We start from the raw sequence: 10,504 nt of genomic DNA on the forward strand, positions 1-10,504 counted from the left end.
GGGAGATCTTATTTTCTACATCTTGGTATTAGATTTGGCTCACACTTTTCTGAATTTTGGGTATCAGCCTGGGATGGTGGCTTTTGGAGACAGGGGAGCGAGTTTGCACCTAGGCCATTCCTGGGAGAAGTCCGTTGATCTTTCTGAATTGCAATGATATTCTCCCGCAAAAACAGGGATCCTTGTACAAACATTCAGTTTTGCTGGAATAGTACATGATATAATGAAGGAAATGTTGCTTCATGTCACAATTACTCATTTCAAGGCTATTTCCTTCTCTCCTCTTGTATACTCTCATAGGTCAATTCTTAGGCAGCCCCTGATATTAAATTATACTTTAAATTAAAAAATTAAAATGTAGATATTTCCAGGAGAATGTTTCCTTGTGAATACAACCTGCTCTGTGCAACCTACTTTTATGATTTTTTTAATTTTACTTTTATTTTATTTTATTTTTTATTTTTTTTTTATTTTACCTTTATTTTTTCATCCCGTGAACTACTTTCTGAACCACTATTTAATGAGCAATAGACAAAAACAGTCACATAGCTGGCTGTGCCCCGTGGGCACAGGGGTGGGCTGTAGGGGGAAGACATATTGCTGTGCTCACAGGGACTAACTCAGTGATAGATCTGTGCTTCTGGGGTAAGAATATCCTCACTGTTCATCGTAAACACAGGCCTTCCTCTTTCCTTCTGTAGAATGGATGGTCCTGCCTCTTACCCATTTCCAGGTCTCATTTTCTTCCCTTATGATAATGTCAACCATGTCTCTTGTACCTGTTTTAGGGAAGAGTCCAGGAATGTTCCTTGTTGTCCACAAGGCATCTGATTTGTGCTGAAAATGGGAGAAGGTGACCCCAAATTTCCTGGAGGGATAGGTCCCTTCTCTGTGGACAGTCCTTATTCAGGTTTGGCCTTAAGTGACCAATCATGCATATTCCTCCTCACCTAGTCCTAGACTGTGGCCTTGCTGTGTTTGCTTTGCTCTCCCGGGAGCAGAGGGTCTGTCTGCAGTCACACAGCAGTGCACTGTGACACAGAACCTACCTGATAAGGGCTCTTGGAGACTCTACTACCCAGTTCCATACCCACTGCCTGTTTATGTGGTCCAGATGGTACTTCCCCTGCTAAATGGTGAATATTAAACACTGGACAGAGTCTAAAATCTTTGAACTTCAAGATAAATGTTATCTTGGCTGGAGCTGCACTACAATGAAGTATTTTCTTCCAGAGTTTCTCAGATGGCCTTGGAAATGTTTAAAGGAACATTGAGAACAATGCTTTAAAATTGCCCATAACATGGCATTGTCCTCATGCTCCTGATGATGACTTGTGTAGGCGGATTTTGTCCTGTTATGAGTTCTGTGCATCATCTGATGTGACTTGTTCTAAGTTCCGTTGACCCTTTAGAAAATTCTGAAGTTGCTTTGTATTTTTCAAGCTCTTTGAAAATTAATTTTTTGACTATCAGTAATCCTGTCATTTTCTGAACATAGAAACTTTATTTATTTTTATTTATTTATTTTTTTTGCAGTACGCGGGCCTCTCACTGTTGTGGCCTCTCCCGTTGCAGAGCATAGTCTCCGGACGCGCAGGCTCAGCGGCCATGGCTCACGAGCCCAGCCGCTCCATGGCATGTGGGATCTTCCCGGACCGGGGCACGAACTCGTGTCCCCTGCATTGGCAGGTGGACTCTCAACCACTTCACCACCAGGGAAGCCCTAGAAACATTTTTGATATTACAGAAAACATATTCTCTGACTCTGTGACAAATATAAAAATTCAAAATCAATAAATAATAACCTGATAAAAGAACTATGCATTAGAAATAACTATTTAAAAAAGTTTTATATATCTCACGGATCAGAAAAGGAAATGAAACTTAAGAAATTTGGAACCAAACTATAATGGAAATGTATATATTGCAACTTTTAAGGTACAGTTTAAGAAGTTCCTGTAGGGAACTTGATTGACTCAAATCTGTATATCATAAAAAAAGAAAGATGGAAAATTAAAAAGCCAAGTATTGAACTTAAATTAGGAGAAAACAATTCGTGGAATAAATTGACAGAAAAAATAATAAAACAAAGGTAAGAAATTAATGAAATATACAATAAATAACATTACAGAAGGTCAACAACAACCATAAAAATCTGGTGCTTTACAAAGAACATTTAAACATCAACTAATCTTGGGCAAAAACAATCAAGATAAAGAGAGTTGTAAATTAATATTAAGAGTAAAATGGAGACATAATAGAGACAGAGCAGAGTTTAAAAATTATAAGCCAATATCAAGAGAAAATTTTATGGCATTGACCAAAAACCCCACAAAACCCAAAAATTAAAACCCCAAACTGACACAAGAAGATATAAAAAACCTATATAGGCCCTGAACTAATTCTCAGGGCTACCCACAAAAATGTATCAGGGACAGTTGACTTTACTGGCAATTTTACAAAACCTTCATGAATTAGGTAACTCCTGTCATGTACAAACTGTTCCAGAATACTAAAAGAGCAGGAAAATGTCTCAACAACTTTTCTAAATCTAGGATAGCCTTGTTCTAAATGAAACACGAGAGTATAGACAAAGAAAAGAGTCACCAAGGATCATAGATGTAAGCATTTAAATAAAACATTAGAAAACCAAATTCAGTAATGAATAAATAAAAAATGATAAATAAAATAAATATATCTAAAAACTTTTAAAATACATGCATGCATGTGTATGCATAGACACACACACACATATACACACACCCCATTAATGTGTATTACATATGAAGTATGGTAAATATTAGAAAATTGTAGTTATGCTATTACAAATTAGTACATATTTTATTTTTTTGATTTAATAAAGTTTTATTTTTCAAAATGTACAGTTGGTGGGACCTATTCATTCATCTTCACCAGAAGTTGGGGCCTCTCCATCCTTGGTGTTTCTGGTGTAAATTACTTGAGCTCTGTGCTTTGAAGCCAGTTTAATAAGTCCTGTACTAAGGAGCTCCTGAAGGGCTGCCCTGGCCAGGGAACCACGAATCTTCAGCCTCTCAGAGATGACAGCTGGAGTTATAAGCTTACAGTTGGGAATTTCTTTACAGAGTTTGTCATATGTTGCTTTGTCAAACAAGACTAGGTTATTGAGCTTGTCCTGAACTTTGCCTTTGGACCACTTCTTCTTTTCGGCCTTGCCCCCATATTTTTTTAACTGGGTCTTTGTCTTTCTTGGCTGACTTTCTGGCATCTTTCTTCTACTTGTCGTCCTTTGGTGACAGTGAAGCCGGGAGAGCAGCTGTTACCATTGCGCCTCACTAAGATGTCGGACAAAAGGGGTAAGTATATATTTTAAAACAATCTAAATTTCTATCAATTAGGGATTTGCTAAAAATATTGAGATACATCCTTGTGATGGAATTTTAATGGAGCAGGTAGAATGAATACATTATATCCACAAATATCAATGCGGATTTACCTAAAAACATAGGATGAAAAAGCATTGTTTTTGGAAAACAGTATGAAATTTCCTCAGAAAATTAAAAAGAGAACCAAGATATGACCCAGCAATTCCATTTCTGGCAATTTATTCTATTTATTCGAAGGAAACAAAATCACTAACTCAAAAAGAGTATCTACACTCCCATATTCACCGCAGCGTTATTTACAATAGCCAAGATATAGAACGACCTAAATGTCCATCAATGGATGAATGGATAAAGAAGGAGTGTGATGTATGCACACACACACACACACACACACACACACACACACACACACACAATTGAGTATTATTCAGCCATAACAAAAGAGAAACTCCTGCCATTTGTGACAATATGGATGGAGCTTAAGGGTATTATGCGAAGTGAAATAAGTCAGACAGAGAAAGACAAACACTATATAATCTCACTTATATATGGAATCTGAAACAAAAACCAAAAACAGACCCTGTCAAAACAAACTCATAGATCCAGAGAACAGATTGATGGTTACCAGAAGTGGGAGGAAGAGGGTGGGAAAAATTTTTAAGAAAAAGGAAAAAAAAAATGTTTTTCTGTTCTATTGGAATGGAGAAACACATTGCAGAAGAACAAATTTAGAATAATTTGCTCTTCATGTAAATTTAATGACACACAAGGCCACTCTAACATCTATGTACATGAAAATGTAAAATAAAAAAAATTAAATATCATGAAAGATAAATATAATTTTCAGAACAGTAGTGACTTTTACAATTGGGATCAAAAAGCAGTTATAAAAGCTGGTATTAAATATACGTTTTTTTTAAAAAAAACTTAAATAATTATGGTAACTAGTCAATATTTCTTGACAGAATAATGTTAAATGGGTGTTTTCTATCTATTTTTCTACTTTTTGTATATTTAAAATGTTCTAATATTTTAAAAAGACAGAGAAATACTAAAAGCGCCCATATATTTGGGTTAACTTTGTTTTTCCTTTTGTAATAGAACAGTCGTTAGGCTGCTCGCGAATCCTTGGTCATATTGGCAGCTGTCCTTGGGATCTAAAAATGGCTGAAAGTAGCTCAGTGGTGATTTCCACCAGGTACATCACTGCCACATGGTCTCCTCCTTCCCAGTCTTGTGTAGAGGAAAAGCACTGTAGCCCTCATGTGGTGACTGATTTTAGGACACTGCCAGCCCTTGGATGGAGAAATGAATCTATTTTGGATGCAGAGTGTATATTCTGTGTGTGATGAACTGCTAGCCTTGTCCCCTACCTTTGTATGCTGACCTCAGGAAAAGTCTAGACTAAGGTCAGAGGTTTTAGGTCTGTGTCCCTGCCCTGCTGCACAATCTTTACTCCATCTCCTGGTACTGAGGTATTATCCCTGAAACCAGAACCGTTGTGCACTGTTTGTGGGAAGGTAAATAGGTACAGTCACTGTGGAAAACAGTACGGAGGTTCCTCAGAAAACTAAAAATAGAACTACCACATGATCCAGCAATTCTACTTCTGGGTATTTTTCCAAAATAATTGAAATCAGGATCTCAAAGAGATATTAGCACTCTCACGTTCATTACAGCATTATTCACAGAAGCTGAGATGTGAAAACAAACAACTGCAATATTCATCCAGAGATAAATGGGTAAAGAAAATGTGCTCTATACATACAATGGAATACTAATTCCAGCCTTAAACAGGAAGGAAGTGCTTCAACATGAGAAAACATGGATGAATCTTGAGGACATTATGCTAAATGAAATGAACCAGTTACAGAAAGATGAATACTGTATGATTCCACTTAAATGAGGCATCTAAAATAGTCAACTTTATAGAATCAAAGAGTAGAATGGTGGTTGCCAAGGGCTGGGGGAGGGGGGAATGGGGAATTACTAACCAAGGGGCGTAAAGTTTCAGTTAAACGGGATCAGTAAGCTCTAGAGACCCATGTACAACACTGTACATATAGTCAACAATACAGTATTGCACACTTAAACATTTAAAAGGGTGGATCTCGGGCTTCCCTGGTGGCGCAGTGGTTGACAGTCCGCATGCCGATGCAGGGGACACGGGTTCGTGCCCCGGTCCGGGAAGATCCCACATGCCGCGGAGCGGCTGGACCCGTGAGTCATGGCCGCTGAGCCTGCGCATCCGGAGCCTGTGCTCCACAACGGGAGAGGCCACAACAATGAGAGGCCCGCGTACTGCAAAAAAAAAAAAAAAAAAAAAAAAAAAAAGAAAAAAAAAAGAGGGTGGATCTCTTATCAAGTGTTCTTACCACAGTATAGTAAAATTTAAAAAAAGGCACTTGAAGGAAATGTGAAGGAGTTGGTGTGGGGCTTGGAGATTTCAGGCTGCAGAGTCTTTTCTAATAGGCTTTCTCTTAAACGAAATCTCTCTGTTGTCATTTTTTCACTCATAATGACCTAGGGACCCCAACACAACCCTCTGGTCTTTGATATGGGTAATTTGAAAACAGATATACACATATACAAATACATCCGTGTCCTGGCTGTCTGGGAGACTTTCTGCAAAGATTTCCATGTTTCTAAACCATGAACAAAATTACATAGCTGACAAGTTGTTACCATTATGGTTGACAAGAGAGAAAATATTTTTTAAAATATAATTTAAAATGTTTCTTTTCAGGTTTTGATGACAAATTTCTGGAGATCATGAGGAAAATAATCTTGTCAGTTGGAAATAAGAGCCACTTACTTTTTGGAGAAGATGGACCAAAGTAGATCCGACACCTCAAATGGGACAGAATTTTAGCAAGTGGCAACAGGAAAGAATTAAAGCAATCCATTTGGACTCTTGGGTCATTAGAAAGCCATTTATTGATGACTCAGTGCTATGTGTAGGCAGGTATTGATATTTTTATGAAGTAATTATGTCATGCTGGTGACTTTAATTTTGCTATCTCAGTTGTTTAGAACATCATTCTGTCTTTTTCTCTTGTGAGTCTTAGACTACTGAGTATCAGAATCAGTAAAACTTTGAGATAAGCTGTAAACACTAACTGCAAAGTCAAAAGTAGTGTTTTTCCTCTTATGGGAGTGATGATTACTAAACATGGACTAGCTTCACACCCAATGGCTTAGGTTGGGTTCCTTAAAAGCAGAGTTCAAAAGAGGGATTTGGGTGCTCATAATTTATTGAGGGGGTAGTCTGCAGGAACATCTGGAAGGAAGGGAGTGAAACAGGATAAGGAGAGAGCCCACCAAGCCTGTGGTCCCAGGCACAGTCTAGCTTTGGTCTGACCTTGGGGTGGGGCGTGCATTCTGGAGTGTAAATCAGATGCTGACTTGTACCCTGTTGAGCCAAGGGTACCAGATCCTGTTCCCTCATATCCATCATGCATTAGTGAAGGGCTGCACCCGGGAGGGGCTTGTGTAGCTTCCCAGATGGAGCAGCTCCAGTCAGCAGAGGATACGTCCTCAGTGCAGGGGGTAACTGTGAACAATCGGCGGACACATACAGCAGCTGGGGGACGGGAACCCAGACTGGTAGGGGGTCTGGTGGGACACCACATTGCCTATGACAGTCTCTCCTATGCACTACTCAAATTCACTGCCTCCGTCAGCTTCTCTCCGCCTACGATTCTGTGGTCACAATTCTCTGGGAAACATACCAGAGTCAGGTTGCTGGAGAAATTGCACCCACCACGGACACTGATGGCTGCAGCTGAAAACGTTGAATGAATGATCCTCAGGGGGAAATCTGTAAAAGAGGACGGGATTCAGAACAGGGAAGGAGAAACTGAGCAGGGTGTGGTTTCAGGGAAAGATCCAGGTTGGGGGGTGGGGCACTGGAACCTAAATAACATCATCAAGTTGCCACCCCTTTGAAGCAGGGGAATGTCTTGTGCCCTGTATCAGTAAGCCATTGACTGTGGACCATGGGGTTGGGGGACATCTCACCAGCAGCAAAGCTCACAGCAGCTGGTAGGTTGGTACCAGACTGATGAGGGGGACCTGGGTGAGGCTCCACAGTGCCTACTAAACCCACATTGTATGCGTTCACATTCTAATTACACTACTACTGATGGTGTGAATTGGGCAAATTAGTTAATCTCTGTACCAGTTCTATAAAATGTCACACAATAAGCTCTCAGTAATGCTAGGTTTTATTGTTGTTACTTGTTTTTATTGGCATTTTTGCTATTCATTGTTCATTTAATGGAGTTTTCCAAAATGCTGAGTATGAACCAATATTTTAATTCATGGGAAATTAAGAAAAATTAAAAATTTGAGATTAAGAAATAGATGCATTTTTACTATGTACTGCTGAACACTTAAAGGCACAATTAATACAAGGTCAGTTTTAAAATTCCCTATATTCATTTTTTCTTATAAGATGATATAATCACTCAATACTCATGCTAAGTAAAATAATTAATAGCCTCTTGAATGGAATTTCTCATTCTATACACATAGGAGATAAACATGAGATATATCAACAGGTCTGGTTTATAGATGAGGAGAGTTTGGTCCCATGCCCAGATCCATTCCTGACTCACTGTAAGAAAGACTTTGGGAAGATGACAGTCACCTCCATCCCCCTGAGGCTGTCATATTAAATGGGAACAGGGAGAAAGCTGACATCTTTGAGTGTTAGCTAAACCTGGGGCTGGTTGGTTGTAAGAAACAGAAACCCATTTAAACTAGCTCAAGAAAAGGGAGATTATTTTAACTGTATTGAGTTCATCAAATCCTGTAATTTGCCATCACGGATGTTTGTTATGATTCTTTGCAAATAAAATTCAAATTCTAAGACTTTCAGTCTCTGTGTCTCTTAGATCAAATCCTCAAGAGACAATATGATTGTCAGCTGATCTGGTCAAATCTGCTGCAGCAGGGAGAGGGTCCATGTAATGGAGCCCGGCTGTCTTGCTCAGGGCTGTGAATGGGATGTGAGCCGGTGTATGACATTAAGCACAGCAAATAAAGTTGATTACCAGCTCTGCTTTGAGAGCATTCTATGTGCTAGTCACTGTGCTGCCTGCTTTCTTCTTGGTAATCTTGCTGGGCATAGGTAGATGAGCTCATTTTACAATTCTGCAGACTTAGGGAGATTAGGTTAATTTCCCAGATCTGCAGCTGGAAAGGCAGAGCTGGGAGAGCTCAACCTGATTTCCTTCAGGTTCTGTGGATGAGATCCCATGTCCAACACATCTCTTCTAGTATTTACCAGTGTTGGTGTCTCTGTGAAATGGGTGAAAATGACTGATCCCCATGCTGTGATAGGAGACTGTCATTACACCAGCCTGTATGAGCAGGTTTTTCTTCTGGGCGCCTGGGAAGCTTGCCTTCTGGCTATCAGGAGCCCTTGTTCAATGCTGGAATACACTGAGACAATGTCCCATGTCTCATCTTTGCCTGTTTAATTCTTGGGTCTCCCAAGGCAGATCTTCCCTACATACAGGAAATAGTTCTTCTAGTGTTAACTTGGGGCAAACTAGGGCCCAGTAGTTCAAGATCTAGAAGTGACACAGCTATTCTACAAGTCTTGAATTAAGTACTCCATGGGTGGCCCCAAGATCTCACATTTTCCTCACTCTCGATGCCTCAGAACATGTGGTTATTCTGAAATACTTCTTGGAAAACTCTAATTATTTTAATCGTCCTGCTTTATGCTTACATTGTGTAGGGGGTCTTTAGTTCTGTTGGTTTTCCTTGTCAATCTCATCACAGTTGATCACAACTTCCAGAAATTCCTCAATATTCTGATCTTGTCATGAAATCATTTCATTTTCCATGACCAATATGCGTTCATTCTTATTTTGGAATTCCTTCTTTAATTCGATAGGATTTTGGTAGAGGCAGAGGTAGATTTCTGTGCTTAGCCATCTTGAAGTGGAGGCCTTGGATGTCAGTCTACATTATTGACAAATGCTAGAAACAAAGCTTAGCTCTTCAACACATTCTGAGTCTTCTGCTTATGTGCCACATAATAATTTTAATCAAGGTTTTTCATCTGTTAGTTTTGGTCTTAGGTGTCGGTGGTTTCCATCCCTTTCATGATTTTTTTTTTCCATCAGTGCAACATCATAAACACAGCCTCTGAAAAAAATGAGACATGAATTTTGGATGGCTGTTCTTTTCTTTTCATCTTTTTTTAATTGCTCCATTTCTGAGGAATAATTGTTTCAAGAAGAAAGGTAGATTCTGTTTCTTCTGCAGAAAAAAAACAACAAGAAAACACTCTCTTTTCTTTGCAAGACATCTGTACATATCAAGTACCATGTTCCCTCCGGTAATGTTCTCAGAGTGAGGAAAGCAGTGGCTCCTTTGCACATGAGAATGTAGAGTTATCTCAGTAGACGGCAGGAGGTAAGTATCGAGACAAAGCCTCTGGCTTTTGGTCAACAGCTAATTTTATGAATCTCCAGTGTGATAAGGCTGCTGAAAAATAAAATAAATGGCAATAAACAAAGTACAATATACTTAGAACATTTCTCTCAGTTTGTCTTTTTAAAAATCATCATAACAAATTATTATAAAGCAAACAGCCAGCAAGCACCACCCAATCAATAGAGTTTGACATGCTCACCTGGAGCTCCCCAGTCCCAGTCACCAGCTCTCCATCCTTTCAGGTAATTATTTCCTTGACTTTTATGGTAACCAGGTCCTTGCATTTCTTGATAGTTTATCACCTGTGTGCACATCTAGACACTGAGGATTTTTATACATATTTTATATTTATTTTAATCTCAGTTTTCCCCACCATCCCGTTCATTTTCTTACCGGTTGTCTCTTTCAAAACAGAAATTCACAGTCTGGAATTTGAGAATTGCATTCTTGTCTTGCAGGTTAACATTCTCCTCTGTCCTTTGTGTTCCCTGCAAATAGGCAACTGAATTTGGAGACCTGCTGAGGCTCAGATTCTATCCTGGCAGCAGGAGGAATAATGACCCCTCCCCGAAGATGTCCATGTCAAACTCCTTGGAAGCTGTGACATGACTTACATGACAGAAGGGACTTTGAAAATTTGTTTCAACTAAGGATTTTGAGATCGAGAGAGTACGCTGAATTAGTCA

At 39.2% G+C, this 10,504-nt stretch overlaps 1 long non-coding RNA gene and 1 pseudogene across 2 annotated transcripts; both read right to left on the reverse strand.

The window, feature by feature from the left end:
- Nucleotides 1-2,899: 2,899 nt before the first annotated feature.
- LOC307184098 (small ribosomal subunit protein eS25-like) lies at nucleotides 2,900-3,305 on the reverse strand (annotated as a pseudogene). Its single transcript has one exon. The product of its transcript is annotated as a small ribosomal subunit protein eS25-like (transcript).
- A 6,110-nt stretch (nucleotides 3,306-9,415) lies between these two features.
- On the reverse strand, nucleotides 9,416-10,224 carry LOC307183809. The gene is made up of 3 exons (XR_013827614.1): nucleotides 10,212-10,224; nucleotides 10,018-10,139; nucleotides 9,416-9,869 (listed from the first exon to the last, which is right to left on the reverse strand). It is a non-coding gene; the product is annotated as an uncharacterized lncRNA (long non-coding RNA).
- Between the last annotated feature and the right edge of the window lie 280 nt (nucleotides 10,225-10,504).

This window comes from Stenella coeruleoalba (assembly GCF_951394435.1).
Source record: "Stenella coeruleoalba genome assembly, chromosome: 3".
Classification (NCBI taxonomy): Eukaryota; Metazoa; Chordata; class Mammalia; order Artiodactyla; family Delphinidae; genus Stenella; species Stenella coeruleoalba.